The following is a 27,226-nucleotide window of genomic DNA, read 5'->3' as shown; positions in this document are numbered from 1 at the left end:
TAGAGTATGTTGTTCTCTGCTGACGATCATTTCAGTTTTTGACTTTTGAATGAAAATGCTCTGAACATTTTTGTTCATGTCCTTTGTGGACATATTTCTTTCATTTCTCCCGGGTAAATACCTCAGAGTAGAACTGTTGGGAGAGGAGAGGTATATATTTAACTTTGTAAGATATGGACAAACCATTTTTCAAAGTGGTTATATCATTTTACATTCCACCATAAATGTATGAATATTTCAGTCAACAGCAGGGAATGTGCTGTAGAAAATTGGAGGGATGAAAGAACAAAAAGAGAATACTGAGAAATAATTCCTGCAGGAACAGCTATTATTTCTAGAGTTAGGGTTGTGGTTAGAACTTATACGATTAGAGGAAAACATATGTCTGGTGCCATATGAATCTGATGCGTTACTTAGAGCTTTAAGAAGATATACCGTCCAGTTACTCTTGTTAACTTTAAGTCACTGGCTCTTCTGCCATTAACTTTCTCGTCACTGAGTCTGTTTGGTGGGTAGCTATGGTATTTTCAGTTATAAAACTTTCATTTGCTTTCTGTTGCAACTTTTGTTTCAAGAGTGTTTGAGACTGCTCGTTTGAGTATTTTTTATAGTAGCTGCTTTAAAATCTTCATCACGTAATTCTCATATCCTTACCGGCACATTGTTGGCATCTGTTGATTGTCTTGCCCCTCACAAGTCAAGATTTTCATGGCTCCGTGTGTTGTGAGTAACTTTAGGTTGGGTTCTGGATATCCAGAATATTGTGTTCTGAGACTCTGAACCTTGTTTAGAGTCATTAGTTTGATGGTACTTTGAATTCTGGTGTTCTTCCCAACCTGCATGTTGATGTTTGATTTTCAGAGATCTCAGATAGTTGTTTTATGCCTTCTGTCTGGGTTTAATAGCTGCTTTCAGCGGGAGAGAAAAGTTGTCATGTATGTTCTCCATTTTATCTTACTGGAATCAAACCAGTGAACTTGAATTTCAAAAGCATGCATTCACAAGACAAAAGAAAATCCAGTTGTTCATTTATCTCTGGTTAAGGGCAAGGATCTTTGTCATATTACCAATGTATCCCAATACTCAGAACACTGTCTAGAACTAAATAAATATCAAAGGCATTCAATAAATATTTCAGAATGAATTAAAAATAAGCTAGTAAACAAGGAAGAATACATTAATGTTCACTGAGAGTATTACCAGAAGCCAATTAAAATAACCAATACCTGTGACATTTTACAAGTTGATCAGCCTCTCTCTGTGTGTAGGTCAGTGTCTTCTTTTATATAATGAGAAAATTGATATTTATTTCATAATAGAAAAAAATATGGAAATTATCTAGCACATAGTAGGTACCGAGAAAAAAAAAAGCACAGATTCAAAATTTATTTTTCATTCCTCTTCAAATATAGAGCCAATAACGATAGCTTTTAAAATTGGGAGCAAGAATAACCAAAAGATGGATTCATTTCATGGGGCAGTTGGTTTTGTGTACACAGATGGCAAATGGAAGCAGAAATATTCTACTGCCATTTCCCTTCCATCTTCTCTATTAAGGAACATGAAAAAGGTAATACCATGGCTTTAAAGCGAGTATGGAGCTTCATAGGTGACTTTTTTAACTTTCCTCAGGTTAAGTCAAATTATCTATGTAAAGCGAGAATCATAATATGTACTCCCATAGAGCTGTTCTAAGTGTAATAGGATAAAAATTATGAAAGTTTGGGGGCAACAGGAGAATATAGGCTTTTCTCATTTCCCAGCCTGTCAAAGAGAATCTTTTAATTGCCAGCTCATCCCCAAACCAGTTCTAATGGGCAGGCGTAAATTGGCAACCTTACTCATTTCGCTGCTGTTGACCTTTTGGTCCAGCAGAGCTGGGCTAAGTTTGACAGAACTCTGCCTGCTGAGTCACAGCCTACTCTGCCTTACTCCTACTGCATGAAACCTGCAATTTCTTTGGGACCTGCAGACCAAAACTCCACATCCATCAGGCTTCCAGCTTTGCTTGGAGACTCAACCTGGATCCACCTCGCAGCAACCCTGTACCAGAGCTCTGTGAGAGACCAGAAGCCTGTTCCTCTCACCTGTTAGATTGCCCAGTCACCTGGCTCAGTATTTCGCCTGTTACTCTCAGTACCTCATCTCTTAACCAAAGAATTTTCTCTTTTTCATTCCTTCATTCCCGATATTGAATGGAAATATCCTTAATCACACTTCCAAACAGCTGAAGTAATCAATTTTTTGACAACTGCTTCCACCCAGCATTCATATGTTACCCATCCTCACATTTTCTACCTCACCCATCATGCCCTGCATCAGGTGCTCAGTGAAAGTTTCAGGCTTTGTGCAAGAGATCTGGCAAGTGTTCAAAAATATGCCTTGGTTGCCTCAATTTAGTTGTTCATGGATACAACACTATTTAATTTTTCTTCAGACTCCTGAAGACATTCTGAAGTCTATGGGAAGACGCTGTTAACATCTTGCAAACTGTGTGAATGTGTAGCAAATGAACATCTCTGTGAGGATCTTCAGCTCTGTTTATTACTCTTTGGCATCAGAGCTGCTGAACTCAGGGAGAGGATATAGGGATTAAATATGCAAAGAGGGGGTTAGAAGCCAGTGAAAGAAAGTGGAAGTCACTTAGTCATGTCTGACTGCAATCCCATGGACTGTAGCCTGCCAGTTTCCTCTGTCCGTGGGATTCTCCGGGCAAGAATACTGGAGTGGGTAGCTGTTCCCTTCTCCAGAGGATCTCCCCATCCCTGAGATGGAACCCAGGTCTCCTGCACTGTAGGTGGATTCTTTACAATCTTAGCCCCCAGGGAAGCTCAGAAGCCAGAGTCACAGGCTATCATTCAAAATATATCCTTTGGAACATGTGAGGAGACCTCCTTCACTGGACACAGTCCAGTATAGAGATCTTCTGAGATGCCACCTGATGCTAGGGTATACCTGCTGTTTGCCTTTTTAAAATCGAAGTATAGTTGATTTACAACATTGTGTTAGTTTCAGGCTGTACAGCACGGTGGTTCAGTTATTTGTTGTTGTTGTTTAGTCGCTAAGTTGTATCGGACTCTTTTGTGACCCCATGGACTGTAATTGCCGGGCTCCTCTGTCCATAGGTTTTCCCACTCGAGAATACTGGAGTGGGTTGCCATTTCCTTCCCTAGGGGATCTTCCTGATCCAAAATCAAACCTGCATCTCCTGCATTGGCAAGAGAATTCTTTACCACTGAGTTACCCTTATAGATTATTAAAAAAACATTGACTATACCTTGTGCTATACAGTAGGTCTTTGTTGGTTGCCTGTTTTATAGTAGTGTCTGTATGTTGTGCCTCCTGGGTAGCTCAACTGGTAAAGAATCCTCCCGTAATACAGGAGACCTGGGTTTGATCCCTGGCTTGGGAGGATCAAGGGCATGGCAACTCACTCCAGTATTCTTGCCTGGAGAATCCCCACGGACAGAGGAGCCTGGCAGGCTGTGGTCCATGGGGGTCGCAGAGAGTCTGACACGACTGAGCAACTTAGCACAGCATAGTGTGTGTATGTTAACCCCAAACTCCTAGTTTATCCTTCCTCCACCCTTTTCCTTTTTGGTTAAAAAAACTCTCTAGGATGAAAAAGAGACTATAAGGACCTCATTAGTAGGGTAAACGGTGATAGGATTGACATTTGATAGGTTCTTCAGGAACAAAAACAAAATGAGACTTCCATTTACTGTCTCAGAGGGGAATTAAAGCCAAGGAGACAAACCGGGCTCCGAGAGTATTTATTAGAATCTTGAGTTTTAAAAATTCATTCCCATTTGTATAAGGCCATAGTGATTTTTTTTAAAAAACATCTTTGAACAGAAAGGGGCTTATATATTGGCCTTCGTGGGCAGCAGGAAGTGAAGGATTGGAGAGACTGATTTTCCTTGTATAGTCCTTGAGTGAAGAGCTTTTACAAAGGATAAGGAACATGGGGGATATTCCTGAGAGGAGGGGAAGGAGACTGTGTCTTGGGGACTAGCATCAAAGGAAGGGAAGACAGCCGTCTGGTCCGTGGGAGCTCTCAGAGCCTGGAAAGATGCTCTGGGATGTGGTAGACCAAAATTTCTCCTGCTCTCATGGACTGCTGCTCTGTTGACTCTGTGGCGCCCAGTCAAGCAGACATGACAGAGCCCTCACGGGTGCAGTAACCCAGATCCAAAGGCAGCGATGGGGTGAATGAGATGTGCACTCTGCGCTGAAGGGATTTGGTAAATCTCCAGAGAGAAGGTGGCATCTGAATGGGATTTTAGAGATGGTGAGGACTTTGAGGGTCAGACTTGGGGCTTTGGGAGTCCCAGGCTCAGGCTGGAGGAAGAAATGTGCGAGACTGCTCTCCGTGTGGACTTGTAGCTCAGTTGTAAAGAATCCTCCTGCAATGCAGGAGACTCGAGTTCAGTTCCTGGGTTGGGAAGATCCCCTGGAGGAGGAAATGGCAACCCTCTCCAGTATTCTTGCCTGGAGAATCCCATGGACAGAGGAGCCTGGCGGGCTACAATCCATCGGATTGCAAAGAGTCAGACACGACTGAGCACACACACATTTGCTGTTCATATAATTGCACTGCATAAAGCAGGGGCTTAGGATATGTGACACATGTTGGTTTACTGGAAAATACAGTTAAATAATGATTTTACTTTGACCTCTTCATTTTCTCTAGCAATTGAGTTCTGCTTAGGTCACTGAAAGAAACTTTATTTTATTTCTAACCGTTTAGTCTCCCACTGGGAAAGTATGAGTTCATGCATTTTTCTTTTGATCTTAATAGCACTAGAATATGATCATATTGGAAGATGGCACGTCTGATGTCTATTCAGTACTTAATTCTACTGCTAATCCCTGCTCTTCCTCAGCCTTATTGATCTTCAGCCTTTTGCCAGTTCCAATAATTTCTGTGATCAATGAGACACCAGTAAACTCTGTGAGAGTCATCAAATCAAATAGTTGTAAAGGACCTCTGGAGGTCACTGTGCCTATAGGTAGATGAGTTCCAAACCCACTATAGATAAAAGAGTTGTTTATTAGCACTCCTGGGATGGAAGCTGGCAGCCTCCCTTAAGCAGCTCATTCTAGTCATTAATCAGCTGGAAGGATCTTCCTTGTGTCTAATTGAAATCTTTCCTGATTTAATTTCATTTGCTCCTGTTTTGTCTGCTTGGGTCAGGATAGCCAATGATTGAAAAAAGTGTTAGTTGCTCAGTCATGTCCAGCTCTTTGTGACCCATGGACTGTAGCCCGCCAGGCTCCTCTGTCCATGGGTCTTCCCAGGCAAGAATACTAGAGTGGGTTGCCATGCCTTCCTCCAGAGGATCTTCTCGACCCAGAGACGGGACCCATGTCTCCGGCACTGCAGGCAGATTCTTTACCTTCTGAGCCACCAGGAAAGTTCAGCAAATGATCACTACACACTAATAACAGCTGTTCATGAGCTTGAAGACAAAAACCTCATCGCCTTTCCACCTCTCTTCTCTAGATGAAACAACTCCAGTTTCTTACACTGTTCATCAACTGTTTCCTTTCTGTATCTTCAGCTATCTTTATTAAAGTTTTCTCAACTCTTGAGTTTCTCTACATTTTCTTAAAATAATTACTATAGTGAACATTACTTTACACTGAGTGCAGAGTAACTGTTTGGGAGACCTCACTGATGACTTCCACTGTGGCCAAGATCATGGGCCTTTCTGGGTGAAAATTAAAATGACTGCTGCTGAGGGCCAGATTGTAGGTGGGGCTATTGGTGACACAATGCATTACAAGTTTCTGTTTTTTTAAATTGTTTTAACAGACTTCATCTCATAGTGGTTCACCTGCATTTCTCTGGAATTCTCGTGGACATGACCATGTGCCTTCTTTCTGTAAAATTACTTTTAAATTATAAACCTAGAGAAGACAGGGCACTATGCCTTATATTGTGCCTTTTTTTTTTTTAATCTGATCAGTTTGGGAGTGGTTAGTGTATTTTAGAGTATCTTGTCCAAAGAACTTGAAATCATAGACAAATAACTGGGTAAAAGTATATGGCTTTATTTCTTTATGAAATAGCTTTGGAGTTCATAGAGAGGGTAAGGGGCTAAATAGGTAATAAGGATGCACTAAGTAAATAGGTAATCAGGATTTCCTTCCTGGAGAAGAAAATGGCAACCCACTCCAGCATTCTTGCCTGGAGGATTCCACAGGGTTGCAAAGAGTCAGACACAACTGAGCACACACATACACAAGGTTGGGGAGCAGGGGGGTGAGATTCACCATTCATCAGATACCTCCCGTGTGTGGGCACTGTGCTAGGTCCCATGGCTACACAAAGATGGGCAGAGATAGCACATCGCCCTCAGGAGAAAGGATGATGAATGGATGGGATGATCGAATCAGGGTATGTTTATGTGGCGATACTACGGCACTTGGGCACTGGAGGAGGGGCCGTCCCAGGAGGTAAGGGCTGTGGGGCTGTTCCGTTGAGATCAGTCATTTGGCACTGATTTTTCAGGTGGGAGGAAACTGGCACCTCAAAGTTTAAGGCTAAGTAAGAGATGAGGAATGAAAGTGCCAATGGCATGCGTTTTACCTGTAAATGAAGAAATCACTGTAATAATGGTTAAGTTTTTCGTACTAATTTTTATTGGAGTATAGCTGCTTTAGAATGTTGTGTTAGTTTCTTGCTGTACAGCAGAGTGAATCAGCTATAGGTGTACATATATCCACTTTTTTTCCTTAGATTTTCTTCCCATTTAGGTCACCACAAATCACTGAGGTAGAGTTCCCTGTGCTATACAGTAGGTTCTCATTAGTAATCTATTCTATACATAGTAGTGTATGTATGTCAGTCCCAGTCTCCCAGTTCATCCCACCCCCTTTTCCCCACTTCGCAAATAGTTTTTTTTGAGGTTTCACAGCATCCCAGGTAAAGTTCTCAGTCCATCTACATGTATTAATTTATTTAACCCTCACAACAGTGCTGTGAGGCAATACTGTCTTAACTCCATGGGATGGAGGTACAGATGTGGAAATGAACACGGAGGAGAAATCTCACAGAAATTCCTGGAGCAATGGGTCTCAGTAGTGGGGTCAAATTTCGCTTGGAGAGGATACCAGTAGCATTTAAAGAGTTGGGGCACCAGATGAGCAGGTATGTGGCTGCTCCTAGGGGACTGGGGCTCACTGAAGGGTGATGTGATGACCAGGAAGGACTGTAATGCTGCAGGCATTATTTCAGCATATTTCTGAAAATAGATGGATGCAGAATGAGGGATGTCTGTTGGCTAAGTCATCAGAGATGCTGAGTGACTGCTGTGCAGGGATTGGGCATTCATGAGGTGTGCTTCACAGAGATGGAGTCCTTCCTCTCTGTGTTAGCCCACGCCCCTCTCCTTTCTCTCCTACTGTTCTCTTCCTCTAGGACCACCCCCATAGGTCAATTCCTCCTGGCCCCAGCCCTGGCTCTGCATGGCTATGAGGTGGCTCCCTGTGTGTGTGTGCTCAGTCGTGCAGTCATGCCCAACTCCTTTGGACCCTATGGACTGTAGCCCATCAGGCTCCTCTGTCCATGGGATTATCCCAGCAAGAATACTGGAGTGGGTTGCTGTTTCCTCCTCCAGGGGATGTTCCTGGACCAGGGATCGAACCTGTGTGTCTTGTGTCCCTGCACTGGCAGACTGATTCTTTACCACTGCGCCACCTGGGAAGCCCCATAGGATGGCTCCCTATTTGGCTCACATCATCCTCATGTCATCGTTCGCTTAGAGTATCACTGTTGGCCTCCCAGTCTCAGCATCAAACCCTTTCTAACTAAGGCTGTGATGCCTTCTTCTCTTCCCATAACTACAGATGCTGCTCTCATGATCTGGTCATTACTTTCTTATCCTTCTGATGACTTCCATTCCACTGGAGCCTTCAGAACTCCTCTCCTGCCTTGTTCCCATCCTCGATCACCCCTAGACCCATCCTACCCTTTCCCCTTCTTTGGGTGCCAGATACAGTGAACACATGACCCTGCCTATGGCGTGAGTTTCTATATGAGTTCAAGCTTGAATCTGAACACAGTTGTGAATGGAAGTTCCAGTGTAAGGGTCTGTACAGAAAGAAGTGTGAATTTGTGCTCTTTTGTCTGTGTATATATTTGGTCCCAGGATGGGAAGAAGCAGCTTGGATTAAATTGATAAGACATCAAAAGAATCCTGTGGTCAGGCTTGCTTAAAATAAGGACAAGGTGAACTGCATAAAAACATACTTTGGAAGGTGATTATCCAGTTTTTGTAAACTGTATGCATCCTTAATTTTTATTACTGTGTCCATATCTATGATGGGATTAATTATATTGTGGCTAATCAGTCAATGAATTATGAATTCTTCCAAATATATATTCATTCTTATGTGTGTGTATGTACATAGAGGAAGGGATGGAGGTATAAAGTGAAAATAGAAGGTTAGAGCAGTTGTGTATAATGTGATGTATATTTGTATTGCATTTACATATTTATGCTTCAAAAGTATCTGAGCATATTGCTAAAATAATAATGTGGTTACCCCCACAAAGTGAAATTATTCTTCTTAGTTGTGTTTTCTGATTTGCTACAGTGAACACATAACATGTGACTGAGAAAAAATATAAAATCATGAGAGGTGACAACAGTATTTTAGGAGTAACACAAATATGAAGAGTGGGCAAAAAGGGAAGAGGTCATTATTACAGACAAATAAGGGCTTCCCAGGTAGCTCAGTAGGTAAAGAATCCACCTGCAATGCAGGAGATGCAGGAGATGTGGGTTTGATCCTTCGGTCGGGAAGATCCCCTGGAGGAGGACATGACAACCCACTCCGGTATTCTTGCTTGGAGAATTCCATGGACAGAGGAGCCTGGTGAGCTACAGTCCATGGAGTCCCACAGAGTTGGACACAACTGAAGCGATTGAGCACACAAGGGAGGATTATGAGGCCTGGAGCTCATCCTCCAGCTCACCTTACTTTGGGGCACAGAACATCACCTAAAAGTTTTCCCCAGTTAGAAATTCATTTGAAGTGATAAATACCCCTGGAAGGGCAGAGATTTTCCAGTGATTCACAGGACATTTTAGCCCACAAGTCATCTTTGTGCAAATTGGAAAAAGATGTCCATTTCGTAAAGGCCTGCCAGGTGCTAGAGAATTGTCATAGTGAAAGCACTCAGCAACTGTATTCATGTTAGAACAATCCTCCTGAATTTGTACAGTGCTCTCCCTGCACACACATAACTGGACATTCCTTCACCATTGCTTGAGTTAATGACACGGAGGTTGCTTTCCTCCAAGTTTGGCTGAGACCATAGCTCGAAAGGAGGAGTGTCTCCAGGAGCACAGGAGCACATGGCACAGTGGGAGAAGCAGTGACCTTGGAACACCTTGCAGAAGATGTCTGAGAGCTCTGAATCCAGAAACTCTGGAGAATCTGAAACCACAGAGGGCACTAACCTAAAGCACAAAGAGGGACCTGGGCACCCAGGGTCTGAGAGAGCAGAAAGCAAAGAGATGGGGAATCCAGACGCTGTCCTTCAGATTCTTAGTGCTGGCCCGTGGTCTCCAGAATTCTGAAGGTCTTGGGACACTGTCCTTGAATTATTGTGGGGCCCCTCTTCATGGAGCTTTGAAAGCGAGCTGAATCTCTTGTTTATATTGGAGCTACATCCCAGGGATGAATAGACTTGTTGTGCTAATGGTGTGTGGACCCCTATGGAGGGCAGATTAATGCAATCTATTTCTGTGTTCAAGTCATAATGTTCATTTAGCAGCTGTGCTTCTTGGTGTAGTTTATAGCCACTTATGACAATTTCCATCCTAGAGCTTTTTCATCCATCACTGATGTAGAATCATTCAAATTCACTGAAGTCAGGAGCCGAAGAGCAGACCAGGAAGCTGACGGATATCTGAGCAGACAGACTCTGAGCCTGTGCTCTGGCTTTGTGTCCTATGATAAAGCACTCCTTGGCTCCAGGCAGTTTTGATTTTTGCCAGTCATCAAGTTTTCTAGTAAAAATTGGATACCCTGAGATTCCCTCTTCAAGGGAAAGATCCATTTTTGGACTATTAAACAGTAGATATTTTAACAATTATAGTTCTGTTACTTTGGGTGTGATGGTAGCAGCTGAGACGGGAACAAGCCAGGGTCCCATGGGAAGCAGTTTCTGAGACTGATAATGGAAGAAGTAGGATATACATGAAAGAGGTCCATGAATTCTAAGATGCTCATTATACGAATCTTAATTAGTGTGATTATTTGTTGGCAGATTGCTGAGGTTCTGTTATTGCTGAGATAATTCAAATTAAAAAAAAACACTAAAACTTTCTTGGAGTTTGAATTGGCCAGTATTGGTCTGTATACCAAAGACTCTGAACTCACTTAGAAGAGTTCCATGTGAATTTCTCAGTTCTCCAAGGATTCCTCTCACAGTCCCTGTAAACCCATGCTTTGCATTCATCTTTCATCCAAAGAGCCCCCTGACCTGAGGGTATTTCCAGGAGGATGGGAACAGTCTTGCCTGCCTCTTGGGGTGCTCAGCTTAAGGAAAAGCCCTAGGAACTGGTGACAGCAATTGAACAGGCATCTCAGCTGTGAAATTCTGGGCTCCTTGTGGTGGGCCAGCCTTCCGCACCAAAACAAAACCTCCACTGAGATCTGGCCTGAACTGTAGTGGTGGTGGTGGTGGCTTAGTTACTAAGTCATGTCTGACTCGTGCAATCCCGTGTGCTTTATAGCCCGCCAGGCTCCTCTGTCCAGAGCTGTAGCCAATGCAGTTAGAGCAGACACAGCTATTATCACTAGAAAGATGAACTGGGCACCTACCAGACCAAGAATCCTGGGAGGGCAGGAACTGTGTCTGGTTTAAAATAACAACCAATAAGCTGATAGTTTTGCTATTTGAGAAGGACTCAAGAAGGATAGTATATTTTTCACTCCAAGCAACCTCAGTTAGTGTTTGACTCAAGCTGGTGGGTCTGATTCCAAGATGGTTCACTCAGACTGGTTCTGTTGTCAGATAGTAGTCATCGTGACTCAATTCTCCTCCACGGGGGTGCCACCACTTGGCTACTTGGGCTTCCTCAGAGCATGGCCGCTGGTTCCACCTGGCACAGTGCCACTTCTGCTTCTTTTCTTGTTCAAAGCAGTCACAGGCCCTGCTCAGATTTACCAAGGCAAGGGAAGGGAGAGGGGATGGATAAGAAATATACTACCCCTTGATGGAAGAAGCACAAGCTGAAATAAAGATTGCCGAGAGAAATATCAATAACCTCAGATATGCAGATGACACCACCCTTATGGCAGAAAGTGAAGAGGAACTAAAATGCCTCTTGATGAAAGCGAAAGAGGAGAGTGAAAAGTTGGCTTAAAGCTCAACATTCAGAAAACTAGGATCATGGCATCTGGTCCCATCACTTCATGGGAAATAGATGGGGAAACAGTGGAAACAGTGTCAGACTTTATTTTTCTGAGCTCCAAAATCATATGGTGATTGCAGCCATGAAATTAAAAGACGCTTACTCCTTGGAAGGAAAGTTATGACCAACCTAGACAGCATATTAAAAAACAGAGATATTACTTTGCCAACAAAGGTCCATCTAGTCAAGGCTATGGTTTTTCCAGTGGATATGTATGGATGTGAGAGTTGGACTGTGAAGAAAGCTGAGCGCCGAAGAATTGATACTTTTGAACTGTGGTGTTGGAGAAGACTCTTGAGAGTCCCTTGGATTGCAAGGAGATCCAACCAGTCCATCCTAAAGGAGACCAGTCCTGGGTGTTTATTGGAAGGACTGATGCTGAGGCTGAAACTCCAATACTTTGGCCACCTCATGGGAAGAGTTGACTCATTGGAAAAGACCCTGATGTTGGGAGGGATTGGGGGCAGGAGGAGAAGGGAACGACAGAGGATGAGATGGTTGGATGGCATCACCTACCCAATGCTCGTGAGTTTGGGTGAACTCCGGGAGTTGGTGATGGACAGGGAGGCCTGGTGTGCTGCAATTTATGGGGTTGCAAAGAGTCAGACACAACTGAGCGACTGAAATGAACTGAACTGAACCTCTTGATGGAGGAAGTGATAAAAATTTGTAGCCATTTTTACTGAACTCCAAATGTTCACTGGAGAAGATCTATTCAGAAGATTTGACACTAAAGTTGAATGTTCATTACATTTTCTTCCTTACAGAAAAGTTTCAGTTAGCTAAATTATATAGCCCAGAGGATGGGACTTGACTTCCTTGAAATTCCCATCAGCTCCCCTTCCAAGCCCTGGCAAATAAATGTACAGTCTAAGTGGGACCCATTTATTATGCAGATGTCTTTTTAACAAAAGTCCCAGTCTGCCAACATCCCCTAGTCCACCCTCCGCACACACAAATCACATATGTTTCTTCTTTTATTGAAACACTGGAGCTGCCATGACCCACTTACAAGAAGAGCCCCTGGTATGCAGAGACCAAGGCAGTGAATTCCATGGTATGAGAATCTATCCAGTGTCACCAAAGTTGTGATATATCCATCTCAACTGTTGTGTTACTTGTCAAATGTATTTGCAACAACAACAACAAAAAGCTTTCTTTGTCCCTCTATGCCAAAAAAGTCATCAGCAAATTCACATAAGTTAGTTTTTCTTCTAGAGATTTCAAACAAATTTCCTTGATCAATTCAATCTCTCTTCAGAGATTTCCTGCCCTACAAGTTATAGATGTCCATTTGATTCTTTTGCAGATTCCTTTTTCTGTTAGAATCACCCTGGTAAGTGCTCCAGAATCTGCTTGCTCTTCTTGAATTTAGGTGACTCGAGTAGCAACCACTTATCAATGACCTGTCAGTTCCAGGCATATATGTGTGTTACACTGTCTCCAGGCAGTGCTACAAGGCACCGGTGGGTATTTGGGAAAGAAGGGGTGTCTGAGAGGCCAACTCACCTGAGGTCCTTAGTGCTGCCTCCAGGTGTGAACGCAGTCTTCCTAAGTCCACGGTCTTCGTGATGTTTTATGCAAGCCCACATCAGCCGTGATAGGTCCAACTGGACTAGTCTACCTCCCAGAGCCAACTTCTCTCCATATATGGAGGCACTTGGCCCTATCCCCCAATAAACTGACTGAACAAGCCATAATACTGAGTCCTTTTTTTTTAATGATAGATGATAGATAGATGAGATAGATGATTAGGTAGACAGGTAAGTAGAGGACAGGTAGGTAGATAGATAGCAACAATAGGAAAATTGGAAACAAAAGAAAATAGACTTATTTTCCCACCACCATAAGACAAGCGTTTTAATTTTACTGCAGCCTTTTACGTTGTGCCCACTGACTTCTATACAATTGCCATTACAGGCATATACCCAATTTTCATTATGCTTTTCAGAACATGTTTTGATATTTGGACTCTCCCCCAAGTTTTTACCTTTTATAATAATAATTGATATTTGCTAGTATAATAGTCTGGGCAGATGACCAAAGTAGATCGATGGTTTTTTGTTTGTTTGTTTTTAAAATATTTTTTTCTGTCTATAAAAGCAATTCATGTGCATTGTAAAAACATTTGAAAAATCTACATAAGCCTAAGAAGAATAAAAAGATTTTTGTTCTACTCAGAGATAATATTGTTACAGTTCGGAGTATTTTCTTCCAGGCTTTAAAACTATGTTATAAATAGATTTTGTTTATATAGACACACATATGTCATTTTATTGTATGCAGAAGTGGGACCATGCTGAAAGCAACAACTTCAACTAATGTTTGCATGTCTCCACAAAAGGAATTTTTTTTTCCCTAATGCTTTGATTTTCTATAAGGACTCTCCTTTTAGAGAGTTTCATTGTTTCCCAGGAATTCCTTGGGATTTTTGAGACATTCCTAAATATGAAATTACTTCCTCCCAGGTTGGGCTGCATCAGGATAGAGCAGCACACACACGCATCCTTTAGCAGAGCATGTTATGCATTCATTGCCTCATAAACCATGGAGCAGGGCTGATAATGAGGTGGCGAGGTGACCTCCCTCTAAATGCTGAAGCTGGATGAAACGATGCTATTCTGCGCAACTGTGGTTGCCTCTGAACAATGCCCCAGCTTCTCACTAAGGATGCTACAGACCTCATGGAGGAGAATGGTTTGGATCTACTTCATCCTACCTGTGAGACGGACAAGCCGATCTTCCCTGTTGTGGTTAGTCACTCAGTCGTGTCTGACTCTTTGCGACCCCATGGACTATAGTCTCTCAGGCTCCTCTGTCCATGGGGATTCTCCAGGCAAGAATACTGGAGTGGGTTGCCATGCCCTCCTTCAGGGGATCTTTCCAACCCATGGATTGAACCCAGGTCTCCCATATTGCAGACAGATTCTTTACCTACTGAGCCACCAGGGAAGCCCAACTTCCCTGTTACTTTGGTGCATATTTCAGAGACGTGAGTTAAATTGGGTATGGAAGCTTAGTTTCCAGTAGGAGTAAATACTGTACACATCAGTTCACTTCAGTCGCTCAGTCGTTTCTGACTCTTTGCGACCCCATGAATCGCAGCACGCCAGGCCTCCCCATTCATCACCAACTCCCGGAGTTCACCCAGACTCAGGTCCATCGAGTCAGTGATGCCATCCAGCCATCTCGTCTTCTGTCGTCCCCTTTTCCTCCTGCCCCCAATCCCTCCCAGCATCAGAGTCTTTTCCAATGAGTCAGCTCTTCACATGAGGTGGCCAAAGTACTGGAGTTTCAGCTTTAGCATCATTCCTTCCAAAGAGCACCCAGGGCTAATCTCCTTTAGAATGGACTGGTTGGATCTCCTTGCAATCCAAGGGACTCTCAAGAGTCTTCTCCAACACCACAGTTCAAAAGCATCAATTCTTCGGCGCTCAGCTTTCTTCACAGTCCAACTCTCATATCCACACATGGCCACTGGAAAAACCATAGCCTTGACTAGATGGACCTTTGTTGGCAAAGTAATATCTCCGCTTTTCAATATGCTGTCTAGGTTGGTCATAACTTTCCTTCCAAGGAGTAAGCGTCTTTTAATTTCATGGCTGCAGTCACCATCTGCAGTGATTTTGGAGCTCAGAAAAATAAAGTCTGACACTGTTTCCACTGTTTCCCCATCTATTTCCCATGAAGTGATGGGACCAGATGCCATGATCTTAGTTTTCTGAATGTTGAGCTTTAAGCCAACTTTTTCACTCTCCTCTTTCACTTTCATCAAGAGGCTTTTTAGTTCCTCTTCACTTTCTGCAGTAAGGGTGGTGTCATCTGCATATCTGAGGTTATTGATATTTCTCCCAGCAATCTTGATTCCAGCTTGTGCGTCTTCCAGCCCAGTGTTTCTCATGATGTACTCTGCATATAAGTTAAATAAGCAGGGTGACAATATACATCCTTGACGTACTCCTTTTCCTATTTGGAACTAGTCTGTTGTTCCATGTCCAGTTCTAACTGTTGCTTCCTGACCTGCATATAGGTTTCTCAAGAGGCAGGTCAGGTGGTCTGGTGTTCCCATTTCTTTCAGAATTTTCCACAGTTTATTGTGATCCACACAGTCAAAGGCTTTGGCATAGACTGTACACATAGCAAAATACATATCTTAGGATCAACATTCTCTACTTTAACTCTGAAATAGTAGAATGGTGCAAGTCACCTGTCTTTTATGTTCCATACAGTGTAACATTTTTAAAATGCAAAATTCTTTAAATGCACGGGGAAGTACAGAAAATACTAAATTGGATACCATGATTCCATTGCACAGATTTTTTTTAAATTTCCTTATTTATTTTGGCTGCTCTGGGTCTTTGTAGCTGTGTGCAGGCTTTCTCTAGTTGCAGTGTGCAGGTTCTCATTGCTGTGGCTTCTCTTGTTGAGAGCACAGGCTTTAGGCATGCAGACTTCAGTAGTTGTAGCATGTGGGTCAGTAGTTGCAACTTGTGGGCTCTAGAGCGCGGGCTCAGTAGTTGTGGCACACAGGCTAACTTTCCCCGAGGCATGTGGGATCTTCGTGGACCAAGGATAGAACCAGTGTCTCTTGCATTGCAATTTGGATTCTTAGCCACTGGCCCACAGGGGAGGCCCACTCTACACAGATTTAATGAAGATCATTGTTGTCCATATTTGCTTTCTATCTCTTTGAAAGACAGTATTTCGTGATGGGTATACCCTCCCAACACAGAGTCTTGAAGAAAAGTCTTTTGGCATGAGAATTGGGGGCCAGGGCATCTTGTCAGCCTCTCCACTCTAGTTCGTGCTCTTAGAAGGTCACTGTGAAGTGAAATGATTCCCTCCAGTGACTACAGAACCCACAGGAGAGAAAACAAAGGGGAAAACAAAAGGAAGATGAAGTCAGGCATTGCCCAAAGCCTAGAGTGACGAGGGGGAAGAGGGTATGGTGGGAACACCGGCTGAGCTGGATGTTAATTGCACCATCTGTAAGTGTGTTAGAAGCCCCGATAGACGCAATAGACTGGTTTTTTCTTCTTTTTTTTCCCATCACATTTAGAGACAAGCTGCTTCCTGAATTGGATGAATTTTAAGGTTATGGTTGCACATTTAAAAAGTGAAAATTGAGGCTTCTCCCATTCTTTGCCTCTCTCCTGAGTTGTGGGAGTAATTCACAGCAATTCAGAATTTACATCTTAGAGCAAACTTGATGATTTGTCTTCATTGTATTTGAGGGAAAAAAGAAGCCTCATCAGCCAGGGTCTGATTTTCCAAGAGCCTATCATTCAGTCACTTATTATCCATTTTATGAAGTTTCTAGGTCTTTTGCTTCCCCCGTTCCCTTCCACCTCCTGCTGAGTTTCGGTCATTTTTGCTCCTAGTTAGGACTTCCATCAGCGGGTGTGGAGGAGCAAAGAGAACGGGCAAAGCGTTATTAAGTTTTGCTTCGAGATCAGAACTCTACAAAGGACTCGGTGGGAGAGAAATGTGAGCCTTTGCCTACAACAAGGTTTGAGTTATCTGTTGATTTGGGTTATGTATGCCTTCCTGTCCTCCTTTAGTCCTGGTGATTAAGAGTTGACTTGTGGAAAAACAGCTACAAAATACAGCTAAGAATCACAGTGAGCCTTGACTTCAACATGGTCCTGTGACAGGACACCATGATGAGAGGGAGGCTGCATCATCCACAGGAGTTCACTGAAGGGTCGAATTGATGTGCAGTCTTTGTCCCCACCCGGAGTGGGTAAGTAAAATAGAAGCTTTCAACAGGAGTGAGTCTGTGTGGAGGGGTAGAGTCTAGAATCACTTGGGACAACTTTCTCAAACTGAATGCAATGATTTCTCTGCATGCTAACATTTGAAATAGGTCTGGGTATGGACTTTGAGTGGTATATCATCTTATGTCCTGACATGTAAAGTGAGAGGAATTGGGAAAGAACACTGAAAAGAGTTAAAGGAATTCCACAAAGGAGAAGGAAGCTGATTTCTCAGACCTGAGTGGAATACTACTTAGCCATGAAAAAGAACAGACAGTACCATTTGCAGCAACATGGATGCTACTAGAGATTATCATACTAAGTGACATAAGTCAGAAAGAGAAAAACAGATACCATATGATATCACTTATATATGGAATCTAAAATACAGCACAAATGAACCTATCTACAGAACAGAAATAGACTCACAGACATGGAGATCGGACTGCTGGTTGCCAAAGGGGAGTGGAAGAGGGAGAAGGATGTACTGGGAGTTTGGGGTTGGCAGATGCAAACTATTACACTTAGAATGGATAAACAACAAGGTCTGATATAGCACAGGGAACTATATCTAGTCTCCTGGGATAAATCATAATGGGAAAGAATATTAAAAAAGAACGTATATATGTGTATAACTGACTCACTTTGCTATACAGCAGAGATTGGCACAACATTGTAAATTAACTCTACTAAACAACAATAAAAAAGATTTCTCAGTCCTCAATGGGGGGCTTCTAAGTTAGCTAAATAAGTGTTGTCAGGTATATCATAGGTCGCTTATGGGCAGCCAGCTCCCCACTTTTGCTAACACAACCTTCAGTGTGTGGAATGGCCCTACTGCCCCCCATCTTGGTCTTTATTCAGGCTCCAAGCTCCCTTTCCTTTGTGACTCCCCAGTCTTCCTTCTTCACCATCTTCTAATTTGAATAAGAACCAGTCAATTCACAACTGAGCCCCAAGTCCTAAGAAGGTTGTCATTTTACTAAGGAAGATCCTAAACACAAGATGCTGTGTCCTGAGAGTGGCCTACAGAGCTCACAGCTGTACTTTCTCTCCCTGTAATGAGTGGGAGTAGATGATGCAGCCAGACCCACTACATTTCACACCCTGCGTCCATCCACACCATTCACAGGGTCCCTTAGATTGTCCCCCCCTGCGTTCAATCTCTGCTTCTACTCCTAAGCTTCACATTCACATGGTTTCTCTGATCTGGACTATGAGCCCCTTAATGTGTCTTCATGCCAAGTGTTATTTTTCCCAACAACAAAAAAATTAATTAGAAACATGATTTGGCTCACTTATCTGCCCCATTTGAAGACTTGTCTTGGATTCTTACTTATAGGGATGGAGCGTCATGTCCAAGACCTTCCCTCATGACCTCAGTCTTTTCCCAGGATTAACCCTATCATTGCTTCTTTCCACTGCAGTGACCTTATTCCCCTTCCTCCACCCTGTCCTGTGGCCACGACACCAACATTCCTACAGACTCTCCAGCCCTTTCTTCCCCAAACAACTCATGAATTAATTTTAATTTTTATTGGAGTATATATACATTGGTTTACAATGTTGTATTAGTTTCTGCTGTACAGCAAAGTGAAATCAGCTGTACATATACAAATGCCCCCTCCCTTTCGTATTCCTTCCCATTGAGGTCACCACAGAGCATTGAGTAGAGTTCCCTGTGCTGTTCCGTTATGTTCTCATGAGTAATCTTTTTCATACTTTGTTTCAGTAGTGTATATATGTCAATCCCAGTCTCCCAATTCATCCCATATCCCCTTGGTATCCAGACGCTGGTTCTCTACATCTCTACATCTGGTCTCTATTTCTGCCCTGCAAATAAGGGCATCTGTACCATTTTCCTGGGCTTCCCAGGTGGCACTAGTGGTAAAGAACCCTCCTGCCAATGCAGGAGACATAAGAGATACAGGTTTGATCCCTGGATCTGGAAGATCCCCTGGAGGAGGGAATGACAACCTACTCCAGTATTCTTGTCTGGAGAATCCCATGGACAGAGGAGCCTGGTGGGCTATAGTCCATAGGATCACAAAGAGTCGGATGCAACTGCAGCAACTTAACACCTACGCATACTATTTTTCTAGATTTCACATATATGCATTAATATACGGTATTTTTTTTCTGTTTCTGGCTGACTTCACTGTATGACACTCTTTAGGTCCATCCACACCTCCAGGAGAACCTCAATTCATAAAGCAAATGTTAACAGCCAGAGAAGGGGAAATGGACATAAACAACTCATTCTTTAGAAGCCCCTAAAATAGCTCCCCCCACACAGCTCCTTCCATCAGCTTCTTCCCCACACAGTTCCCCCCAGTCCCTTGGGCTCTCCCTTCCTTGTAAGGCGGCCACAATGCTTAACACTGTGTTGGTGAGTCTTCCCTCTCCTGAGGAGCGCCCCCTGCTGGGTTCCTCCTTGCTATGCTGTGTTCCTGGTAAGTGAGGCAGTTGGCAGTCAGCACTTGGGGAGGCAGAGAGGGGACAGGCAGGTGAGTGAATACATGCATGTTTCCTTCAAGGCCTGCCTATCCTGACTGTGTACCACCACTGGGACACACTCCCCAATACAGATTTTTTTGGGGGGGCTGTGCTTTGAAGAATGTGGGATCTTAATACCCCAACCAGGGATAAAACCCGTGGAAGCGCAGAGTCTTAACCACTGGGCTGCCAGGAAAAGTCCCCAGATGCTTTTACTTCCTTGGTCAGTGCTTTGTTTGTGTCTTTTTCGGTGAGTGGAGTGGGACAGTGTAGCTACTTCAGGAATCTTTTTGCAGCTTTCCACAAAGCACCCAGCTCCTCCTCTTCAACAGGATTTGCAATCCTCTGCATTCTTCAGAGCCCGTCAGCACCTCTCAAGGGCATGCATAGCCTCAAGTCTTGTGAAAGGGGCAGAATGAGAGGATAGGCAAAGGGAGCCAACATATGAATATATTCCTTTATTCCACCCATGGAAAGGCTTTCTTTCCACTCTTTAGCTCTGAACAGAAGAGTGGGAAACATCTCTTGTCTCTTTTCAAAAAGTGCTAGTCGCTCAGTCGTGTCTGACTCTCTGCGACCCCATGGACTGTTGTAGCCAGCCAGGCTTGTCTGACGATGGAATTCTCCAGGAAAAGAGTACCGGAGTGGGTTGCCATTCCCTTCTCCAGGGGGATCTTCCCAACCCAGGAATTGAACCTGGGTCTCCTGCATTGAAGGCAGATTCTTTACCGTCTGAGCCATCAGAAGAGGTATTTTTTTCCCCCATGATAAGTCTATGTGCCTGTTCAGGGATTGAAGTAGAGGGGAAGAGTGGGCACGTGATATGAATTTTGTACACACATATCTGTGTGTACCCCAAACTGGGAAAGTGCTCCTGTAGTAGATTTTAAAAGTATCATTTAGGGATCAGATACACCTCAATTTTAATTCCACCTGCCATTTAGTAGCTCCGTGAGTTTGAGAAAGTGAGTCACCTTTCTGAGGCTTATTTCCTCATCTGTAACAAGAAATCACATGAGATACCGTCTGCAAGACACCTGCGACAGAGTGAGCGCTTGGGAGAGACCAGGAGCTTCTGTCTGTATTCACCGTGTCTGACACATCAGAGGGCTCCATCAGCTTGAGGTTGCTCCTGTCAGAGGCCTCACCTCGTAAATTTTACTTCTTTATAGGCATGATTGAGTTAGTTTGGGAAGTGCTTCTTCAGACGTTTGGTAGTAGAAATCAGGATTAAAAGGCTGGTGTTACTGAAAGATAACGGAGTTTTGAGATAAATGATGTCAAGGGTGACATTGAGCAGGGGGCAAGGAAGGATGCAGAGGAGTGCCTCTGTGGGTCCAGAGAAGGATTAAGAGTACTTGACTTTCTCATTTGAAACTTAGCTATTTATTTTACCTTGCTGCTGCTAAGTCGCTTCAGACATGTCCGACTCTGTGCAACCCCATAGACAGCAGCCCACCAGGCTCCCCCATCCCTGGGATTCTCCAGGCAAGAACACTGGAGTGGGTTGCCATTTCCTTGTTCAGTGCATGAAAGTGAAAAGTGAAAGTGAAGTCGCTCAGTCGTGTCCAACTCTTTGCGACCCCATGGACTGCAGCCCACCAGGCTCCTCCGTCCATGGGATTTTCCAGGCAAGAGCACTGGAGTGGGGTGCCATTGCCTTCTCCATATTTTACCTTAAGACCTAACTATTCTCAGTTACTGTGCAAGCCCTCAGTGTCAACGGTGTTCCCTTTCTCCCGAGTTCAACCCTTCCCCCCCCAACATTTATAAAAGAGTGATTCCAAGATCAAACTCTCTTTCACAAGAGTGTTAGCAAAAGTTCATGTTTCTGACACACAGTTAGGCTGAACAAACTAAATTGAGGGTGTTTGGAGCAGGGAAAGGTGTATTGCAGGGCTTTGCAAGAAGACAGGTGGCTCATGCCTTAAAAGTCCAGAGCTCTCCTGGAGGGTTTTGGCAAAGCATTTTCAAAAGCTGGGTGGAATCCCAGGGTGTGTGGTCAGCTTGTGCACAGTTCTCTGATGGGCTGATGGTGAGATTGCAGGGAGGTGTCATAGGGGTTAACATTATCAGTCCAGGCTCAAGTAGTTAACAGCTTCCATTTGTTGGAGAGGGGGACATTTTTTATATCTGCAAAACAACTCAGGAAATGTGCCTCAGATATTGCCAAGAGGAGCTAAAGCAGAGCTTATGGGAGAAGCGCCTGTCCCTGGAAGCCCCCCGTAGGGTTCCGCTGGGTTACTGGAGTAGGTGGTGACCATCCCTGGTCTCAGACCCATTTTCAACACAGAATGACATTTTTCTGGCTTGGGGAGTGAGGGGTAACTCTCTGCCAGGCTTGAGGGTTCTGCCATTCCAGGGCTGAGGAGAGGCTGCCTTCAAGCTTTTTGGCGAGGCAGGTGGTGGTGGTTTTGTTGCTAAATAGTGTCCGGTTCTTTGCAACCCCATGGACTATAACCCACCAGGCTCCTCTGTCCATGTAATTCTCCAGGCACGAATACTGGAGGGGGTTGCCATTTCCTTCTCTAGGAGATCTTTCCAATCCAGGAATTGAACCTGGGTCTCTTGCATTGCAGGCGGATATTCTACTGACTGAACCAGAGAGTAAAGAAGTCACAAGAAAGTGGGGAGAGGGAGTTCGCTTCCTGGGATGGTCTCCACACCCAGCTACACTACAGAACCACCAGGGAGCTTTAAAATGTACGTTACTTAGGCTCTTCCCAGACGCAGTAAATACCTGTCTCTGGAGCGTGGCTCACAAATTCATATTTTTAACAGGCTCCCCAGGTGAGCACTGGGGCTTCCAGGTGGCGCTAGTGGTAAAGAATCTGCTTGTCAAGGCAGGAGATGCAGGTTCGATCCTGGGTGGGGAAGATCGCCTGGAGGAGGGTATGGCTACCCACTCCAGTGTTCTTGCCAGGAGAATCCCATGGACCGAGGAACCTGGCGGGCTACGGTCCGTAGAGTCACAAAGAGAAACAGCTGAGGGACTGAGCACACGCACATACACACTTACGTATATGTATGAACGTGAAAACGTGAAGTCGCTCAGTCGTGTCCGACTCTTTGAGACCCCGTGGACTGTAGCCTACCAGGCTCCTCTGTCCATGGGATTTTCCAGGCAAGAGTACTGGAGTGGATTGCCAGTTCCTTCTCCGAGGGATCTTCCCAACCCAGAGATCAAACCCGGGTCTCCTGCATCGTAGACAGACGCTTTACCGTCTGGGCCACCAGGGAAGTCACGTATAGGTATGGCTGATTCGTTTTGCTGTACAGCAGAAATTAACACAACATTGTAAAGCAACTATACTCCAATAAAAAATTAGCTTAAAAAAAAGTAATGAGTTTGGTGAGTCGAGATCACACGTTTCAGGACTGGAGTTTCCTGGGAAACCAGAGAGAGATGAAGGGCCATGAAAGTCCTGTTAGGGAGCCTGGGCTCCACCCTATAACTCAGTGGCCAAGTACTCCTCACTTCAGATCCACTGGGTGACTTGTTGAAACAGGAACTTCTGAGCCCTACTTCAGAGTATAGGGTTTCCCAGGTGGCTTAGTAGTGAAGAATCTGCCTACCAATGCAGGAGATGCAGGTTTAATCCCCAATTTTGGATGATTCCCTATAGAAGGGAGTGGCAACCAGCTCCAGTATTCTTGCCTGAAGAATTCCATGGACAGAGGAGCCTGGCAGGTGACAGTCCATGGGGTTGCAAAGAGTCAGATGCAACTGAGCACATACACACACACACACACACACACACCCCAGGTGAGTCTCAGAGGCTCAGTGGGTCCCTTACTTGGGTGGAAATCTGTGTGAAATTCACATGAGGTGCTAGCCTGGGACTCCCCACAAGGCATGAAAATCCTGGGGCTCTTGGTGGTTCTTATATGTGATATCCTAAAGTTATAAAAGATTCTACATTATTTTCAGATTCTCAGAAAATAATCTCTCCAAGCACCTAAGTTTTCCAGGGACATCTGACTCTATTTTTGACAAAGCTTCTTCCGATGTTACAGGGTTGGATTCCCCACTGCGGGTAGCCTAGACCACCAGTGTAGGGACTTGGTACCTGGCTTACACATTCAACAGCATCTCCATCAGTGTTGTTGGCCCTCTTTAGGTCAACTGAAGAGTGAAAATAAAGCTATTCCTTCTGTGAATATTTCTGGGAAAAAAAAAAGTTGGAAAAACAAGCTATGGGCTATGGGGATCTTATTCACCTCCCTCAGGATTTTTTTTTTCTCTCTTGGCTTTTCTGGGAGCCTTTAAGCCTCATTCCTAGGATCCCAAGACCTTCCTGGATGAAATTCGGATTTAGCAGCAGCCACACATCAGTTGCATTCTCACTCAAGCAGGAACTTTGGGTATGGTTAGAGAAAGAAATGAGAAGAAGAGTTAAGCTTACAAAGAGGATTCATCTCCTCTAGCTGGTTTTCGTCCATTGCTGAGTTCTTATCTCCACTTCCCACCAACACCTACTTACTTGGATCTTGACTTATTTTGGCAGTTCTCTGCGCGTGGACTGTGGTTGCCATGGAGATGTTATCCCGCGTGCTGCATGCTGTCTCATCTCCATCTCTTCCTTTCTCTCCAGCGTGCGCTCGCTCCCTCCATCCTCTCTTGTGCACTCAGCCTGGCCCTGTTGTAATTGAGGACATCAAACACCACATCTCTTCAAGCTATTTTGCCGCTCTGCCCCCAGTCACACTGACTGTGTTTTAACTTCATATAATCAAAGCAACCTGGGAGTGACTGGAAGAGAGGGGAGGAAATTGACTCAAATGCTAAATTCCTTTATGTTATGCTAGGATGCTCAGGAGTTTGAGGGAATTCAGGCAAGTGTTAATCAAATTAACTTCCCTCTGCTTTCACAGGGATTAAACCTTTGCTGAGGTTCAGAGAGACTTATTAACAATACTTTTCTGATTTCCACCTGGACTGTTTCTTCGTGTCCTGGTGTTATCTACAAAGGAGAAAGCCTGAACTATTTCAGCTCCTAATTTCCCACCCATGAAATAATTCACTTTGTGCATTTTCTGCACTGACCCGAGAGTGTCTCGGAGGAAACATATTGACATCCTGGGTTATCAAGTGTTGGGCCAGATGTAGAAAAGATCTTAGTGTGAATAACTGAATATTTGCCCTATTTAAATAATTACAGGTTTTATGCATGTTTGACTATGTGGACATAGGGGGGGAAAGTTCTCTCCCTCACCCACTGAGGTCATTTTATTTTTTTTTAATTTACTTTTAAAATTGGAAAATATTAGAAGATAAATAACAAATTCTCCTTTTGTTTTTCTGTTTGTGTTTTAAAGATCTTCCGATTCCACTGTTACAAACAAAGTATTTTTCTCTGTTTCTAAACTAGCAAAGTGAATTTATATTGATAGAGAACACCCCCAATATTATATTTTACATATATTTCAGATTCCCCTAGTGCTTTTATTTTTCAAACTAAAAATCACTACCAGCAACTCTGTTATCAAGAAGTTCCTTTTGCTTTCTTATGGAATAAGATTTGAATAAGTTACATGATTCTCAGAGATAAACAGATGTTTTATGGACCATTCAAAGGGGAGAATGGTAAGAAGATTCAAAGGGAAGAAGTTTAAAAGTTTAAAAACATTTCTGCTTGTGCAGAAATGAAGTCATCCCCACTGTTTGACTCATTGTTTTTCAAAAAGAAAGATTATAGGTGTATATTCTTTAGAAGTTACTCTTCTTTAAATCAATCATTGGAGGAGTCACTTTCTACAAGGAATCAATACTCAGGGCTGATATCGATACACAGTGCCATCTGTGTGTGTGCGTGTGTGTATGTGAGAGAGAGAGATGACATAGAAAGGTGGGTGTGAGGGGTGGGAAGTAAGAAAGCAGAGGAAAGGCTTTCAGGACTAGTCTTCTGGAAGTTCAAAAATAAATCGGTAAGTATTAATTGACTGCATACCACAAGCAAGGCACTAATTTGGAATCTGCAAAGAATAATTGACGGGCAAGATTTGATACTTACCTTCTAACAATGTCTTGTCTATCTGGAAGACAAAATCCAGACACACAAAATGATGAGTAACAAAAAGGAATAAGAGGTGCTCTGTGACAACCTAGAGGGGCTGGATGGGGTGGGAGGTAGGGGGAAGTTTCAAGAGAGAGGAGACATATGTATACCTGTGACTGATTCATGTTGATGTGTGGCAGAAACAAGCACAGTATTGTAAAGCAATTATCTTCCAATTTAAGACAAAAGAAGTTTTTGAAAAAAGGAACAAGATAGGTTAGGTCAACAATTAATCAAATGCTGACATGTGGACTGGAGGCTGGAAAGGGCAGGAGGAGAGAAGAGGAGAGAGGGAGCTGGGATGGTCAGGAATAGAAAAGGGGAAACTGGATTTGAAACCATAAGCATGAGCAAGATTTGTACTAAATTCAATGGAAAAAAAAATAGAATAGAGGCAGGAAAATGCAGGTCATGGTCAGGGGACAGTGAAGAAGCCTCTTGGCTTCAGCAGGAGTTCATACAACACACAGAGAGACAGGGCCAGGGCAGAGAGGACTTTGATCATGGGCAGACTTTTTCTCTACGTAACAGAGTCATTGGAGTTCTTTGAGCAAGCAGCTCTAAGAGGTCTTGTCGTAAGATGACGGACGTGCAGGTAGTATTTGGAAGGTGGGGCGATTGATATCTGGCTGATGGCCCAGTAGAGGGCTGCTTTAGGTGTTAGTCTACCAAGTGATGAGGTGTGGTCTAGCATGAAGGTCATGGGACTTGAAGGGAAGGGCCAGATGCAAGAAGTATGTTGTAAAAACAGGACTGTTGTAGGGTTGGGCGTGGGTCACTGAACACGGGAAACTAGGAAGATGGCAGAGACTCCTGGGAGGTTTCAAGACCACAGGAATGAGGCCAGTTAATATTCACTGTGAGCTGGACCATAAAGAAGGCTGAGTGATGAAGAATTGGTGCTTTTGAACTATGGTGCTGGAGAAGACTCTTGAGAGTCCCTTGGACAGCAAGGAGATCAAACCAGTCAATCCTAAAGGAAATCAACCCTGAATATTCATTGGAAGGACTGATGCTGAAGCTCCAATACTTTGGCCACCTAATGTGAAGAGCAAACTCATCGGAAAAGACTCTGGTGCTAGGAAAGATGGAAGGCAAGAGGAGAAGAGGGCTACAGAGGATGAGATGATTGGACGGCATCACCGACTCAATGGACATGAGTCTGAGCAAACTCTGGGAGATAGTGAAGAACAAGGAAGCCTTGTTCCGCTGATACGCTGCAGTTCATGGGGTCACAAAGAGTCGGACACAACTTAACGACTGAACAACGATATGCACTGTGCTCTGGGCAGCATCCCAAATGCTTGGTAAATATTAACTAAGTCAGAGAGAGGAATTAGAAAGTCAGTTAGTGTGAGGAAGAAGATAAAGCAAATGCATTTCCAGCCCTAAGAGTTTGTAATGGGGGAAATGCGAGCAGAAATGGCCATTGAAGGGTGAATGTGGGGGATGAGAAAGAGGGGGAATGCAGGCATAGAAT

This window comes from Bubalus bubalis, chromosome 4, assembly GCF_019923935.1.
Source record: "Bubalus bubalis isolate 160015118507 breed Murrah chromosome 4, NDDB_SH_1, whole genome shotgun sequence".
NCBI lineage: Eukaryota > Metazoa > Chordata > Mammalia > Artiodactyla > Bovidae > Bubalus > Bubalus bubalis.
Note: the sequence above shows the minus strand (reverse complement) of the source record.